The following is a 14,638-nucleotide window of genomic DNA, read 5'->3' as shown; positions in this document are numbered from 1 at the left end:
AGGGTTTGGAAGCTTGGAGGGAGCTCTTCTACAACCATTCATTATTATTTTTGCAAAAGGATTCAAGGTTGATTTCTTCTTGCCCCTAATGTAGTATATTTCTTCAAACTTCCATAATGGTGTTTCTTTCATGAGCATGAAGGAGTGTGAGATTCATATTGTATTTAGATTGCATGATGTTTTATTGTAATTTAGCATTCATGTAAATGGTTGAATGGTGATTCATGTTGTGGGAAGATTGTGAAATTGTTGTGTTGAGATGAAATGTGTTGTTGCATTTGATTTACTCTTGTTTCTTCATTTTTTTATGTATGTTGTTTATGGGTGTGAGGACTTCACTCACCCTTTGGGAAGGGAAGAGAAGTCTTGCATGAAGGGGTTAGTTGGGCTTGACAATGTAGCTGAGAACCTTCGAGTATGGGCTCCATTTTATGCCATAATCATTCACATCTTGCTTGGGGGTGATAAGGCAAGTATGGTGGAGATGAGGAAGTTTATGGAGTGTGGTATCCAAGGAAGCCATAGCTGATGGTAGTGTGTTTGGAGGATGATTTTGAAAGCCCCAAAAGGGCATAGAATTTTTGATTTGTGAAAGCCCTGAGGCATGGAAATTATTTATTGAAGATATTGTTTGATATGGCAAGTCTCCTATTTTAAAAGCACACCTTCACCCTATGTTCATGGTTCAATTGGTGAACCATTATGAAATATCCTTGGGATGGAATTGTTCAAGTATTGTAATGTGATGTATATGCATTTCTAAGATTGGAATGAAACCGGGTTTGAGCCTTGTTCCCCTAGATCAGTGGTGGTATATTTGGAGGCCTATAGTTAGGTGGAGATTACCCATGGTTCTTGTTGTTTTTTTGTGATGTATTTGCAAATTTTGTGCTCAAGGTAGAAATGGAAAAAGCTTAGAAAGATCATCTTGTAGATGTTTCTTGAAGGAGAAAACTTGTTATTATGCATCGTACATGTATTTAAGAATCTCTCTCCATCATATTCAAGTTGTTGCAATGAATGATTTCATAGTAGAAAGGAAGGGATGTGCACTTTTGTAATGTATTTGAAGGAATGAAATCCTTCCCCATGTTATTGTATATTGCATGGTAAGAGTTGGACCCTTCTATTTTGTCATTTGTGTATTGAATTGTAAAAGTGAGATCTTCAATATATTTTCATTAATGTGAAATAAATGATTCCATTAAGGAGTGGAAGAATGGTAACATGATCAAATGTAGTTGCATTGTAGACTTTGCATTATGCATCTAGATGTAACAAAAAGGAAAGATATTTATATTATCGTGGGGTATGGGAGGGATCCATTCCAATGAATAAGACCATTGTTGACACTTTTATGAACTTGTATTATTTTTATCATGTTTTTTTTGAATCAAGAATCAATGTAATTTCAAAGATTGTCCAATAAAAAATATCATATAAAGTTCTATATATGACAGAACAAATTAAGCCTACTAGTTCATATTTGATTTCGTGTTTAATTGTAACTCATGAGTTGAATTTTATTGCTTAAGTGATTCTTTTATTAGATCACCTAATTAGATATATATATATATATATATATATATATATATATATATATATATATATATATATATATATATATATATATATATATATATATATATATATATGATGAAAACATACCTTATAAAAGAAAATAATGTCAGAGTACTAACCCATATACTTAGCATTGTGATGGATTAAAGAGAATGGAGCAACTAGGGAAACTTTATCATAAAATAGACATGTTCATATAGAACAACTCTCTGAAATTTGTATGGGAAGTGGGAAAATATCTCATTCCCTATTACAATTCAATAAAATAATCCTTGGGAATATTCCCTATGATCTTGACTACTAAATTAAATATGTATACATACTTTAGAACAAACTTAGAAAAATAATAAAATTAAAATAAAATAATAATAATATATTTAACGCTTACCTAGGAGATAAGACTTGTCTAAACTCAAAAAGGAGATTCACATGACTAGCAAGTCACCCTCGCCACAAACAATAAAATAACTATCTTGGACTTAAATATTGAAAGGAAAATCAAGCTAAACATAAAATAAGGAAAAACTTTATAATAAAAAAACAAAAACAACTTTAAGATTCAAGCATGACCAAGGGAGGAAAGGAGGGAGTGGTCCCCACCTCCTCCATCTCATATAAATCATGCTCCCCAAAATTGTAGCACTATTGGGCACTGACATGTTTGACCTTGGGTCAGACCATGCCTTGAATGCCTCCCCATGGTCGTGTCACATGTTTTCCACCTTTGGAAGGGAGAAGAGGTTGGTTAGGGAAATGGTTAAGTAGAAGAAAAAGGGTAGTTTCATCTAGGGATTGGAAGCTTGGCATGTGAGCCAAGGAAAGGATAAGTAGGCACTTGAAAAGTGAAGGGTGGTATGATATTAGGTGTATGTGATGATGTTAGGATAGTGGGGTGATTAAATTAGTAAATTTTGTGTTAGGGAAATAATAAAGTGGTATGAGTAGGCATGGGGGTTTAGAATTAGAAATAGATTAGAGAGAGAGAGAGAGAGAGAGAGAGAGAGAGAGAGAGAGAGAGAGAGAGAGAGAGAGAGAGAGAGAGAGAGAGAGAGAGAGAGAGAGAGAGAGAGAGTTTGGTTTTAGGAAGTTCCAAAAAGAGACATGTAATATAGATTAGTTTGGGTTTATTAAAAAGCTCAAGCATTTATATTTTAGTAAGTATATTTTTATGTAGTTAATGTTAGTAATGTTTATTAAGGGGTTGTCATGGGTTAATTGATGTTGATAGCTAGTTAATAATTGATTCATTAGTATAATTTGTGCATAATGGAAACAGTTCAGTTAGAAATTTTAGAAGCATGGTTAGCAAATAGTAGTAGTTGGTAGATTTTAAGTTAGTAGATTTGTTAGCATAGTTTTAATTTAGTTTAAAATTGTATATTGGATGATTATATATTTAAATATACCTAATGTATATTGGATGATTATATGTAGTTGCAAGTATAAGAGAATATATAAAAATTTATATTTATAGTCACTAGTTAGTAATAGATAAATGGCTCAGTTCATTTAGTGGTTCAATATAGATGATTGACATAGGCAAGTAGATTGTAGAACTCATATGATACAAATGCTTTATCATCTCACTTGGCCATGGTCATAATATTGGATAGGAAAAAAATGTACTAAGTCAAGACTACTTATAGATCAAGTAATTAAATTGAATGCATGAAATAGGTTGGTAGTGGATATAACAATCTAGATAGTAGTTAAGGTGTTAAACTTAGTTAATGACTAATAATATAAATTAGTAGCAAGTAGATAGTCAGTTATTATAAATTTTTGGAATTGATTACAAGATGAAAATATAAGTGCATAAATAAAGTGTTAATTTGTTAGTACATAATTAAGGGTCAATAACCATGATAATTGATGTAATGCCTCGCCAAGGGATCCAAAGAATAAACTTAAAGTTTTACTAAGTTTGGTAGCATTTTTTTTTTTTAACATGAAAGATAAACCATCCACATTATAGCGGAAGCAATAGCAACCATTCAAATGAAAGTAAACATAACATACATAACAAGTTACATTCTTTAAGGATCCCTTAATGTTGTATCACATCTAATTTATCTATTCATCTAATATCACATCCTTATGAAATATTAATAATAAGTCCAATGTCCTTAAATTACAATTATGATTGCTCAATCATCCACTGTACATGCCACAGGGTATGAAAGGCTTGAAAGAATAAACATCCATGTAAATAAAGTACATCATTATACTAACTCTAATGCATGATGCAATAACATAAATGAAACCACAAATCATACATGATACATCATCATAGAAGATATAAACATCATAAAAGATAACCATATATCACAAACATGAATAACTAAGTGCACAGTTCCTCCTAACCATAAATAGCATCATTAGACCATCCTAGGCCCTAGCCATCCCTCCATGCATAACATTCCAAATCACCAAAGAGATCATCGGTATTAACATAGTAGGAATGTCACACCTAAATCATACTACATCACATGCATAAAGTAATCTAACATGCTACAACATGTACATATGAAATCTAATCATGTAAAGCAAAGCATAAGGTAACATCATCTAACATATGCAAATCATCAATATAAGAAACATACCAGTAAATACATCCATTATAAGGTATATTATCTATCATAATGATCCAAGAACAGAATAAAGATAAATACCAACTAAGAATGCTCCAGCCACGGTGTCTCGGATGGATCTCAAATGATAAGAGTGGAAAAACACTACCACCTGACCACGTGGAACCTAAGTGGTCCACTCCCATCATGCTGAGGAGATAATCTCAAATCCCAAATAGGTTATCAAAACAACATAGCATAAATACTCTCTAAGTCTAGGAATCCTAAAAGTATACTAACTCAAAGGTTCCAATCACAAACCGACATCTAGTTCCCAGAGGCACACAATGACATGTAGGAAACCTACTATGTAAGCTAGAAAGTGTCATCACATATATCATGTAGAAGTAACCCTGGCAGTTAGTTTACAACTCCATGGGTCCCTACTGATCCTTATGTGGCCACTAGTATCCTCTCATACTGACAAGGCATACTATGGAATGCAAGGTCACAACCAAGCATTCTCTCTACTCCCATCCTAGTCTGTACTAGCACTTGAGGCATGGGAAAGAATAAAACAATTATCTTTTTAGGTTCATTTAATCCCCATTTAATGTGTAAATGTTATCACTTATTAACAAAACTTACAATGAGTTACCCTGGTAGCCACTTAGGGCCCTAGCCCCCATTGCAAGCCACTTCCCGACACTACAAGTAGATAACCTACCCTAAGCTTATGGAATCATAAAATCACCCCAGTCCTATACGAGTGACTAGAAAGAAATACCAAAAGATAATCCATAATAAGAACATCAAATATCCACAATAAAAGCATCAAATCTCCATGAGCATCTAAAAATCATCCATAGATAATCATGACCACAACAGTTCTCTATTGGCAACTGAAGGTATCACTGATAATCAAAAGTATCCATTGGTTCTCAATAAACAAATTATATCTCAAAATCATATTGATCAAAGACTCCAAAATGGTTCAGTCAAGACATGTCACAACATGACATCATCAAAAAATAAATCAACATTTCAGTCCCATCATGGTGACTGGAAAGAAATCTAAGGATAACTGATTGATGAATCAAAAATGGTTAATTCAAGTGTCTCATACACATATCTCAGCTTCACACAAGAAGACTGATAATCAATAACAATCTGAAGTACAAACATTTCATAGAGCATTCCATCACATAACCATGGTTGGGTTTAGAAAGATTGAGACCAAATAAGATCAACATGCCATCACATCTCATAGACCCCTGAGCCTCTGGTAGACGTCCTATAACTGGTCAACACTAGTCAACTCAAAAACTTAAAATAAGAAGCATAGAGAAAACACAATGCAAACACATGTTTTGGTTTTGCTAAAATCAAATAGTTGAATAAAGTTTGGAGATCTCAATTTCCGTTTGCAAGTATACTTCAAGTTTCTAAGTTTAATCATTTGACCTACAAGTCAACCCGTTTGTTCCTTTGATGGCATTATCCTTCCATTATTAAAATAATGACTTAAGGGTAAATATTTACTCATTAAATCATTTGACACTTAATAAAATCATTTGCTTTATTTTGCTAAGATCAATGTTCTAATTGAATAACACTTCCTTAATGTTACTTCAACTTTTCAACATAATCAAAGGATCATTATTCGTTTAAATCATAAGAAAGCTAGTTATCAATCTTTGAATAAGAAGATTATAACTTTAGTAAAATGATCAATTAAATCGGTCAATTATTATAGGTACACAATCCATGACTTTTATCATTCTAATAATACTTAATTCAAACTTTGTTACATAACTTAATTATTAATTAAATTAAATTAACTCTAATTAATTAATTTAATTAATAATTACATATCCATATCACAATCCAATTAATAACTAGCCATAATTCGTAAGTTAAAAGCCAACCATAATCCAATTCTCTAATATTAATAATGACTTGTTAATATTTAATAACAAGTTATATTGGAAATCTTATTAATAAATCTCTAATGACCACCTTCGTCACTCTTTCAAACAATACTAATGTTTCCTTAACAACTATCATTAACGTAATATAAAATGACCATCTCTAAATTATTTAATATATATTAAATAGTATTTAATATACATTAAATAAATATTAAAAGTCAACCATTTTCTAATCCCTTAATATTCAAATTAATAATTCGATATCTCTTTCTTATTAACAATAATTGATAAATCGACATTTCATATTTAACAATTATCAACATGAACATTTATAAAGTATCAAATATTAAAATCAATTAATGGATATATATATATATATATATATATCTAAAATAATTATTAATAAATCACATATTAAATATATTTCATATAGATATATATGTATATGTGTGTGTGTATATATATATATCTATATATACACACACACATATACATATATATCTATATGAAATATATTTAATATGTGATTTATTAATAATTATTTAAGATATATATATTAATAAATCACATATTAAATATATTTCATATAGATATATATATATGTATATGTATATATATATACATATACATATATATCTATATTAAATATATTTAATATGTGATTTATTAATAATTATATATATATATATATATATATATATATATATATATATATATATAACCGAATTGCATTTGAATCACATCATAAAATGATGCATATAATAAAGATATTAACTCTGCAAATTTGAACATAGACACTGGCTTTTATTGTCATTGCCACTTCAAAGTGAGTCGTGTGGATGGGCTGTGGCCGCAGTCGCAAGTACAACTGTGCCAGAGGCCGCCGCCACTAATGCAAATAAAGGGGGTGGGGTGGGTGGTAAACTCCCGCCTCCCCCCCCCCCCATATATATATATATATATATATTTATTTATTTATTTATAAAATGCTTCAACATGCGTTTTGATATTATATTTTTTTAATAACTTTTTTTTTTAAAAAAAATGTTTTCTTAAACACGAGTTGTTATTCGGATTTATTAAAATGATTTTCGACTATGATTACAATTCGACTTCAATAAGTATATGTGTGTGTGTGTGTGTGTGTGTGTGTGTATACATGCAAAGTTTTATTGACCAATATAAATTTTTATAACAAACACATATATATATATATATATATATATATATATATATATATATATATATATGTATGTATGTATGTATGTATGTATATGTACATAAGTATACAGACTTGAAAGTATAAATGGGTACATTTCTGTGGAGAACACATACACAAAATTTTCCTTTTTGAATAATTGATCTCTAACTTTATCCAATATTCCTCCTAATAGGTTTGACTATAAGTTTTGAAACCATTTTCAATCTATTTTCTCAATTCGATTCTAATTCGAACCCAAACCCATTTTAGATCTAATTTCTTCTTAAATTGAAACTAGGGTTTTTCTATTGTTTTCTTCTCAACCAATATCTAGATTCTAATTTCAAAATTGCAGATTCAATCACAGAGAATATTCAAACACATATAACAGATGCGATGAAGACAGGAAGAGAAAGAGTGCAAATAGAATAAACAAAAATCACGAGTGCACCTAGACACTGATGCTAATTTGCCATGCCTCAAAAGTCCATAAAAAATCCCTTCCTTCTCCAACATTCGCAATTCCTCCAAGATCCAAACCAATCGAAATTCCCATGTGACTAGAAGTGCTTGAAGAAGCATAGGAGCATGTAGAATCATATGAGCTTCTCAAATGCATGTAAGCTTTGAAGCTTGTCCAAACACACTAGGAGAGCCTCTATTTAAAAGCCTCTAAGATGCATCTAGAATGTGTCTAGAAAAAACTAGAAGATAAGCATGACAACTAAGCATGAATCTTCTCCAACCTTTTAGATGAGTCATAAGGTTGTAGACACCATGTGCTCAAATAATATGCTAACTCCTAAGTGTAGACAACTTGTGCATTCTTAGAGTGCAAACTCCTGTGTGAGAAAATATTAAAATATTGCACATTAATTAATATAATATTTACTTTACTCTTTGCAATTTAATTTATTTATTATTTTTAAATCTCATGCACTAACTTTAATATCTCCACTTGTTTAACCTTAATATATTTATATTTTAATCACATGAAATCTAGAATCTTTTAATAATTTTTTTTTTTTTTCACTGTTACATTTATTTTTGAAACTTAATTGATAAAATATTTATTAACTTTAATAATATTATCATCACATTCCAACTTTAAAATTATAATTTTCATCTTCAAATTTAATTATTTTATATAATTAATTTCCCAATTAATTAAATAAAATAAATATTAAAATACCATATTAATTTTCCATTAAATTAAACCATTAATTAAATCTTTTAATTAGGCTTAATTAATAGAAAATACACCAAAGACTCACAAGGTAAAAATATGAAAACCCATCATAGCCAAAATACATACAAAATCAAACCAAGGGTTAATATCACAAATTACATCATCTGACACAATTGGAGGGTACTCAACTAAGACACTTGTCCTAATTTCCAATTAGGACAAATGGCTTAAAGGGTTGGGATTTGGACTTGAGAATTTATCTCCCCTCTCTTACCATTGAGATAATGTGATAGGGTACACTCATCCTGGCAATTCAGGGAAGTCGATACCCAGTACCTGCAACCTACATAAAAACCATGCATGTACAAGCACAATATATACTAAACTAAACAGGCAATGGCAGGAAGTGGAGCATCGTGTAGATCCCGACTAGTAGGTGACTACGACTCCCTTCCTTAACCACATGAGACACGCCATACATAAAGAAAATGAACGTGCACACCATACACATGCAAGTATGGGGTAAGTATCCATAAGAAAACACATGTGATAATCAACCATCTAAATAATCAATAACTAAAAATAATGTAATAATCATTATGCATACATGAAATGTAGAGTCTAAGTAATCTCATCACATATCAACTGAATCCATAGCACAATATCTGATAGTCTCAAAGAAATGCTGCTAACCATCAACATAAAACTAGCCCTAAAAGAGTTCGACAATGATAACAAAAATGTGACCTAGCGGTAGGCACTACAATTTAACAATTTGTTGAGTTGTGGATTTAATACATGAATAAGGTTAGGATGTTGTACTCTAGGTATATAAACATAATTAGATGTTGATGTAATGGATAGTTAAGTTAGATCATTTTGTAACTACATATGATTGAAATCTTGACATAAGATTTATGGAATCCTATTATTACCCACTATATGGATGCATATCAACTAAGAACACTTATATATGTACACAAAGGCTCTCTTTATATATAGATTGAGAACCCTAATAGTATTTTATAACTAAAGTATTCAATAACTCAAAAAATATTGTTGTTATGTTTTGCCCTGCAAATTTTGGGCATAACAACTTGAACCAAGTATGTAAAGGAAATATTGAAAACTTTTGGTATGGAGGATTCAAAACTAGTTAGTACTCCTATGGTGACAGGACACAAACTATCCAAAACTGATGATTTTTCTAACGTAAATCAAACATTGTAAAGGTCTATGATTGGAAAATTGTAATATGTAGTTCACAATAGAGATGATATTGTACTAGTTGTTGAGATTGTTGCAATATTTTCTCCAAATCCTAAGGAGAATCACTTAATGGTTGTTAAAAGGATTATGAGATACTTGAAAGGTATAGAAGACTATGGTCTATACTACAAGAAAAATGACAAATTTGAATTGATAGCCTATACAGATGTTGATTGGGTTGAAATAATTAATGACAAAAAAAATATAAGTGGTGGTGCATTTTGCTTAGGAAAGAGATTAGTCTCATGGACTAGCAAGAAACAAAGTTATATTTCACAATCTACTACTAAAGTTGAATATGTGGTTGTTACAGTGACTTGCACAAATGTGGTATGGATTAAATAGTTACTTAAATGAATGAAGGAAGAAATCTTTGAACCTATGGTAATTTACTGTGACAATACAAGTATTATAAATATATCCAAAAATAGTGGAAGCCAAGTGATTTACAAGGAAAGGTTATTGAAGCTAAGACAAGAAGAAGTCTAAGAAAAAAAATGTGTCTGCCAAGCCTGACTAAAAAAATAGTGGAAGCCAATTCATTTAGTTTAGGCCAAATAGAAAGTTAGTTATGATCGAGCAAGTTTAGTATAAGTCGAGAAAAGAAAATCTTAGTATGTGTCAAGTGTCAGAAGATGGTTGTAGCAACTGAGAAAAACTTAGTATATGCTAAGCAATTCAATGTTGGTTTAACATTAGAAGACAGTTTTTGCTAAGAAAATATGTTATTTTTGAGTGGTAATAAAATGAGTTTAATCAAAGATTTGATGAATCTAAGCCGACAAAGTTAATTTCTTGAATTGTGTGAAACATGATGAAGATAAGTTTGATGAGATGGTGGCACTAAATTCAAGATAAACTATTTTGAGATTAATTCAAAGAGGATTATAAGAGAAGTTTCTAGAAGGAGAAAAATGGAAATATTGGAAGATTTGATGAATTTGACCTAACCTAAAATGGACAATTGTGGTTAAGTGGCAAAAGATCTAAATTCTCTATATAAGGAGACAATAGGCCATAAGTAATTTGTCAAGTGCGTGAACCTAAGAAAGACAAGAATTATAAGGTGTTGCTTCATATGGTGGCCAAAGGAATGAGTCTACAATTTGCACACTAAGCAAGAAGGCTTACGGAGATGAAGGCTTCAAGGGTGAACAAGCTATTAGAGATGAAGAGGATGAATGCCAAGCATAATGGAGGATTGAATGTAAGATCTGTAATTTGCAAGTGAGTTTTTTTATTATCAAATCAAGTCTTGTTGTTACTTTCTAACAATAGTATCTGTTTGGATAAATCTTTTAGACTAAGGTTGATCTAACAGTCATAAGTAAATCTTTTAACAGGGTCACATTCTAATGGAATGTTCTAAAGTCCTCTAACAAGGTTCACTCCTACTAGGGTGATTGAAATCCTTTATTTAAGGTCACATTTAATAGTGTACATTGTAGCCTTTAACAGGGTTGGCTCCTCATAGGGCTCACTTCAGAAGAGTGAAAATTGGTAGCATGTTACTGGTGGTTTTTCCCAAATTGGGTTCCCTTGTTAAATACTTGTGTCAAAATGTGTGATCGATTTTGTGGTATTTCATGTTTACATTTGTACAAAATTATTTTGACCTAGGAAAATAATATGAAAAAGTTTAAGAGATTGAATGATCAATGCATGCATAAGTATAAGTTGAAGTACTGAAAAAAATTCAAGTGTACATTTGGACCTTGGATAACTAACTCACCCCCCCCCCCCAAGTTATTCTAAATATTCCAACACATTTATGAATCTTTTATTGCTCTTAGTTAGTTAATGAAATTACCTTAATTATGATATCATATGACATGTCTTCAAAAGTTTCTTATTGTATCCTCATGATGATGAGATTTTCATGTTCTAATATGATGCTTCACTACTATAATTACCCCATACTTGCATGTGTATGGTGTGTGTATATATTTTACATTTCTATTTGACATGCTTGATGTGGTTGAGAGAGGGATTCATAGTCGTTGGGATCTACACAATGGATCATTCCTTGTCATTGCTTGTTTATCTTAGATATATATATGTACATTTTCATATACATGTTCATCTTTTATATAGGTTTGTAGGTATCAAGCATCAACTTCTCTGAATTGCCAAGATGAGCATGTCTTATCACAATACTCAATGATAAGAATGGGAAAATAATGTTTAGGTCCAATCCCAGCCATATCCTAATTACTTATCCTAAAAAGGAGGACATATATTTGACTGCCTACCTTTTTTAAACCCATGAGTTTATCTTACTCTTCTAGTCCATGAAATCATCGAAAGACTATTAGGGAACAAACACTCAGCAAAGAAATCATCATAGAAAGCACACAAAGAAGATAAAGTTCATCATATCTGAACAAGTTTAATGTTTAAGTGTGTGTGTGTGTAAGTCACATGGTCATTTCTTCAAGACTTGAATCTAATAGTGATAAATATTGTAGTATCCTACATTATAGGTAGAGTATCTAAGAAGTGTTAAGAAACACTCAATGTGAAGGGGGGTGGTGTTGAGAAACATTGTTTTGCATGAGTTGCCAAAGAAACTTTAATGCATAAGAAGACCCTAATAAGCTAAGAAGTCATGCCCCCAAGATAAGGACAAAAGACAATTCCAACCTAGGAAATGTGTTGTGGAGTGAATGAGTGAGACTAATAGACAGAGGTGTGAGGGTCTCAAGTAGCATATGTTTCCAGGTTTTCACCACTTGGAAAAAATTTTCAAGACTCTTTTTGAATTTTTTTTTTTTGAATTTTTTTTTTTTTTTTTGTGATACATCAAAGTGCCTACTGCTAGGTTTTCACTAAGATGGCCATTTTTTAAGGACACTTTCCATTTTATTTTATTTTAGGATTTTTTCAAGATCAATAGATATATACAGATAGACAAGACCAAAGAGCCTTAGGCATAGAAATTTTTTAGATGTAGAATGTTGATAGGCTCAACAAGTTGTTCCCCTTAAATAGTAGAAAGATGATATGCACTAGATCTAAATGTTGTTATGACAATGTAAGGACCCAAATAGTTAGGCTCAAATTTCCCCTTGTGTTCCTATTGGGCGTTCATTTTGCACGAGGTCAACGACAGGAATCCATAGTGTAATTCCTCTCTTGAAAAGCAAATCTTTTTAAGGATCCACTCCAAGGTTTAGTATTTGTCTTGCGATGTACCAAAATCCACTCAGTAGAAGATAAATGTGAGTGTTCATGAGGAGGCCTTTGTTGGTTCTAAAAACTCTTTTATCTAGGAATTGAAGTAAAATCTGTTTGATGTCTCAAAATATCACACCAAAAGAATAATATTTTTCTATTTTTTTAATTTTTTAATGAATGCAACTCTAACAATGCAGCTACTATGAGGTCCTATTCTAACAGGGGGTTAGTAAAGAAAATAACAAAACTAAAAGCAAATAGCATGAAATCAAATGACTTTGAAATTGAAATTCCTAAATGGACATAAGCCACAAAACACAACACACTGTCAGTTAAACCTTCAAAAAAATTGGTAGGAAACCAATGAAAATAGGAGCAGTGCTTCCTAGAATCCACTGATGCAATCGTCGGTGAGAATCTTTAACAAATCGAATGATGTTTCACTCTTCATCAAATTGCAAGGCCATAGAAAGTGCGCTCATGCAAGACAAAAGCTATGTAGACACAATCAGGTGATCTCTTCTCAAGCTTGTTCCATCAGCAAAATTCATATATTGGTAGCAAACACCAAAACTAAAAGATCACACATTCAGAAACAATGCAATAAACCTTTGGCTCAATCACAATCTCATGAATAAAATCCACAAAACAATGACACATTCAGGCAAGAATAACTACACTCCAAATGCTAGCACCAAAAGCATAATTTTATTGCATAATAATGGCGGCCCTTCTTACATTTTACAATGGGGTATTTATAAGAAATAGTCTCCTCAATTTGTGTTGAGAGTGAGAGATATCTTGATGCAATAAAATGTTTTTAAAACATTTAAACAAACTAAATATATACAAACTAATAATCTAACTGGTGCTTAGAGGGACTCCATCCATATTTTATTCATTAATTGGATGCATGAGTCCTTTACATGTCAAAAATAGAGAAAGCGTGAGAGAGAAAGTAGGAGGAAGCCATCAGTCAAGGTAGAACTGCATGGAGACACCAAAAATAGAAGTTGCCCCTTCACTAGGCATGTGTCAGAGTTAAACTACTGTCAAAATGCGCTCCTGATGCATGGAAAGTGCTATTTTTGGAACTGGAAGTCAATTGTCGGTGCACCTCTAAATTGTAGACCTACAGACCTTGACTGGGTCAAAATCTCAAAATTTTACTAAGTGTTGAAATTGAAATTTTGGCATCTGGGTTTTGCTCATCTTTATCCTAAAGATATGTTTGGATGTTTGCCCTTGAATTTTTCTATAATCTTAGTAGCATCCAGAAGATCCAAAGCCTCATACTTGTCTTTGACCTTCTGTCTATAGTTGTCCACCTCAATTCAAGTTTCTACAAAATCTCTGAGTTTGGTGTCCAACTCTAACAGTGCTTCCTCTATCCTGAAGGCTTGTCTGATGTCTTCATCACTGGATGATTCCTCTAAAGTATTTTTGAAATTTTTCACAACTACCTCAACTAGAAAAAGCTTCTCTCGCTCTTCATCTTCAAAAATGTCCAAGCATGCATCACTGTACAACTTTTCTGCTTCCAAAATTTTCTCTCAGGCTTGGTCCTTGAGCCTTTGTATCTCATCATGCAATATTTCCATCACTTTATTTCCATCTGCAATCTTTTGTATCCAATCATCTATCATCTCTAACTCCTCTCTAGGATATACATCAATCAGAATGCAGTACCTTTTCCCTTTTATGGCTTGTAGAGTTTTTA

The sequence above is a fragment of the Cupressus sempervirens genome, chromosome 4 (assembly GCF_028749045.1).
Source record: "Cupressus sempervirens isolate cs-2001-9-10 chromosome 4, ASM2874904v1, whole genome shotgun sequence".
NCBI lineage: Eukaryota > Viridiplantae > Streptophyta > Pinopsida > Cupressales > Cupressaceae > Cupressus > Cupressus sempervirens.
This window is presented reverse-complemented; position numbering follows the sequence as displayed.